The sequence below is a fragment of the Penaeus chinensis genome, chromosome 24 (genome assembly GCF_019202785.1).
Source record: "Penaeus chinensis breed Huanghai No. 1 chromosome 24, ASM1920278v2, whole genome shotgun sequence".
Classification (NCBI taxonomy): domain Eukaryota; kingdom Metazoa; phylum Arthropoda; class Malacostraca; order Decapoda; family Penaeidae; genus Penaeus; species Penaeus chinensis.
Genome location: NC_061842.1, coordinates 20548314 through 20553313, shown reverse-complemented (window position 1 = coordinate 20553313; position 5000 = coordinate 20548314).

The window sequence follows — 5000 nt, the reverse complement described above, 5'->3', positions numbered from 1 at the left end:
CAGAGTTTCAATTAAATATTGAGCTTGACGACATATATAAATATATATGCTGGCTCGAGCCCCATCTCACGGCGAGAAATATATCGCCTGGAGAAAGTCAAACGCAGGTGTCATAAGGGAAGTCGCCGTCGTGATACAGGTGTTAAGCGCACCAAACCCCGGTTGATTAGGAAGGGCATCCATTCAGGCAAGGGTGAGACTGCCAAATAACCTGTCAAATAATGAATTGAGAGAGGCTAAAAATGCCTGATGATTGTTATAAAGAAGACTGCCGCGATAGTCCAGTGGTTAGAGCACTGGACACCGACCCTCTTGGTCCCGAGTTCTATTCCTCGTCGCGGCGGTCGTAAAAATGCCTGCGCTCTGACTGCTGGCTCGAGCCCGAGAAAATGACATATCGCCTTGAGAAGTCAAACGCAGGTGTCGAAGGGAAGTCACCGCCGTGGCATAAGTGTTAGCGCGCCGAACCTCGGTTGATTAGGAAGGGCATCCAATCGGGCAAGGGTGACACTGCCATATAACCTCTCAATAGTAATTGAGAGAGGCCTATGTTATGCAGTGGAATGAATGGCTGTATATATAAAAAAAAAATATATATATAGATATGTGTGTATACATATATTTATATATATATTGATTTATGTGTGTGAATATCTAAATATAGATGTATGTATATACATACATATATATACATATGTATGATTATGTATTTACACACACACACCCTTATATATGGTCAGACCTGAAGATTGCGAAATTATAGTCTCATTTTCAATAAATCTAGTTATTGCATTGTGGGTTTTTCTACTATAGTATTCACACGGAATAGTGTTTTACCATTCACACAAACGCACACATAAATATATATATATATATATATATTTATATAAACATATATAATATATGTATATATATGTATATATAAACGCACACATATATATATATACAAATATATATATATATATATATATATATGTGTACCTATATATGTACACACACACACACACACACACACACACATATAGAGAGAGAGAGAATGCACACACACACACACACACACACACACACACACACACACACACACACACACACACACACACACACACAATAACATTTTGTAACATTTCCGAAACCCCTAAAACATTGATACTCTCTGATACATGCTTGCATTTCACGCGTACATTATTGGAACCTTCAACTTGATACGCTTTGATACACTTCGGCAGCCAATCAAAACGCGATATTTTTCAGCTATATTTCACACAGTCTCAGACAGGGATTTATATTTTTATTTTTACGAATCGTATCGTAAGTTTATTGATATAACTTTTTATTGTATAGGTGCATAAAATGTTTCTGTGCCTTTTTAGCATTACATCAAATACAAGTTCACTCTATATGGGTAAGATTTGAAGTCAATCATGACAGTCGCTGGAACGACATGGTAAGAATTTCCAATGTCTCCGGGTCATATGACGTGGTATTGACTTCGGTGGGATAAATGTCTTGAAAATCATTCTGCACGTCTATGAAATAACTTAAAAATCTCAAAAATATAATAGTAAATACTGTGTATCCTGATTTGTTGATATACTTCAATCAATAAGTCAAGTAAATGTCCGTGGAATTACGAAGTTATCTTATTTGAACACGGGATTCACTCGCGATGGATACGATGAGATCCAAAATTTTACGTAATTTCCACTTTTCATATGGAGAACAATGTGCGTAATAAGGACAAAATATCTTCTCCTTTTCGCAATATTTTGTATGTCAGTACAAACTTCAATTATATCGTGATTTGTAACGACCACGATACAACCTTTAGCAATGTATCAAAGAGTTAGGGGTTTCGGGATGCTACAAATAAGTCTTATAACAAACAGATGTTCAACTCCACGGAATGCAGTGTACTCACCAGCTCGGTAGTGGACTCTAGTGGTCGTAAGATATACTGACGTCATAGTTGTGCTAACCAATCCGGAGCTTTGTTGTTGTACGTATCCGAATCTTTGATCATGGTATTCACGTAATAAATCAAAATCGAGCTATTGAGACTTCAAATCTATGCAAGTACAAACAGTAAATATTTATCTTACGTTTTGATATATACTGTGCGCATGTGTAATATCAACACGTTAGGGGTGAACAATATTGCGAAATATTCGAGGTTCAAGTCTCAAATGTTTCGAACAGTGATGGTTCGTAATGCACGCGGTGGGGCTATTTGTTGGAATATTTACCGTTATTCTTCCTGTCATGCAATCAGGAATAGAAGACGAAACCTTCATTTTCACTGATTCGGAGACTATGAAAGTAAGACTAAGTTGTTATATCAAAACTAATTGTAAATTCAACGAATCATACCAGAAGGCTATGTCACAATTATCGGAACAAAATTCATGTTGGGATCACATTTATTTCTATAAGCTATTGTCTGGCATTCCCTTTTCCACAAATGGTTTATGATAAAAATCGCCATATATAAAATATTAGGAAAAGAGTTATTACAAAGTATTATAAAAAATGCTTCTGACTACAAAAGCTTGGGATTTGTCGGTACTGACAGAAAGTGTATAAAATCTAGCAATCAGTCCATATCTTCATACATTTCAGGAGTCTAATACTGAAAGTTCAAATAGTACCTTTATGATTATACGAGAGGCTTTTTTCCTTACACAAAATCCGCTCTTCCTTCAAGAAGTAACTCGTTTTTAATCTATGGCATTAGCCTGTATAGTGATTCCATAACTATTATATGTAATATATACCTGACATTATATTTACCTCGAGAGAAGTGTTTTAAAAATCAATTAATCATATGAAGTGTTACGACAGTTGTTATAATGCTTGAATAAAATATTGTCAGAAATATATATAACGCATACTACTTTTTATAATGATTGACTTTGTTTATCATACTAAACTTAAATGCAAGGTTTGATTTTGTGGTACAGAAAGCAGAAAATGGTCATTCACTTTTGAGTAAACCAACTATGTCAAGTGAAAGACAACTCCGTTAAATGTGAAAAAGTGTGCATTCAGTGACAATCCAGTGATTGACGCAGCAAATACCAATAATCCCCCAGCTGAAAAGATATGCCAACAGACTTTCTATGGCAATAAATCACTAGGAGGGTAATGTATTGCCATAAAAGAACAAGTCTAAGCTCTATCTTCCAAGAGTTTTCTAGGTGGTGAGATGTTGGCTTTGCCAGAGCGCAAAACATCTTTTGCCTATTATTTGGAAATTATTATTATAATTACTTTATTAAAATAATCATTGTTTGTACAAACTTGCTAAACTATTGCATAATAAATGTATTCATTGTTTCGATTGGTGTAGAACCTAAAATAAAAAGAAAGTGATGGCTTGTTCGTGTTTTAATATCAATCTGTTTTGAAGCCTATTATAATTGTTGTAATGCTGTCGTTAGAAGAAAGTAAGAGACAAACACTATGTGAAGTTTAAAGTTAACATTTGCATTAAGACTTATCAGCAATAATGTAAAATTCATATGCACACACACACACACTCACACACACACACACACACACACACACACACACACACACACACACACACACACACACGCACATATGTATGTACAGTATATGTTAGTATATATATGCACACACACACATATATTTACACGCAAATACACACACACACACACACACACACATATATGTATATATATATATATGCACACATACATATATACATACATATATATGTATATATATGTGTGTGTGTATGTGTGTGTGTGTGTGTGTGTGTGTATGTGTGTGTGTGCATATACATATATATATACACATATGTATGTGTATGTATATGTATAGGTAGCTAGATAAGTAAATATACACATACATGTACAGATACAGAGACACACATAGATATGTATATACATATACATAAATATATATACATATACGTATCTGTATACACACACACACACACACACATATATGTGTATATATATACACATACATATATATAAATATATATATACACACACACGTGTATAGTACATACATACATATATGTACACATATATCCAATCAATCTCTAAACAATAGTTCAGTTAGTTGGCGCGTACTAGGCACCCTAACCCTTTAGAGTGGCAAAATGCCCCCGGCCTCCACAACACAGTAATACCCCATGTATTAAAATATGCAAATATCTTAATCATTCCAGTAATTGCAAATGTGCTTCAATATCAGTGAATTGTGTATGCATACAAATTCGTTTTGAATTTGCGTGTTTTTTCCTTACTGAATCCCTGAGAACGTCGATCTTCTGTGATATTTACAATATCAATCAACATAAATGTGCCACAGTTTGCGCCTTCGTTGCATAGCGCCCTTTTATTGCATATTTAGCAACCTAATGCTCCGCCCATTTGGAAACCTTGGATCCACCACTGTCCCCATCTCATTTTCTTGCTCTTTGCAGGTCGCCTATCTTGAATTAAATCTGGTAATTATTATTATTTTTTTTTATCGACGAGGCATATCTGCATTAACAATAATGGCATTATCCGTTCAGCGTGAAGAGGGAAAGGTTTGATACTAACAGCGTTTTTAAGCAGGGGTGCGGTTGGTTTAGAATAACGAAGCCAAGAACTGCACGGTTTGCTGCTTAAAACGACCGCTAAAGCCTGAACAATGTTGCTAATCCGCACGAATGGCTTTATTAAGTGCCAAATCTCTATTAAACTTTAATAATAAAGATGCAGATAATAACGTTAATGATGATTATTATCCTTATCAACATCAATGCCAATGTTATTGTCACTGTCATTATTATTGTTAATATTATAATTATTATTATCATTATTATTATCATTATTATTATTATCATTCTTCTCCTTCTTCTTCTTTTTCTTATAACTATAATTATCATTATTTATTAACAATTAATTATAGTACCAACAAAGACAAGAAAACAAAGTTATTGAAGAGTAAAACAGAAACAAAAAAACTCTGGGATCCCCTGG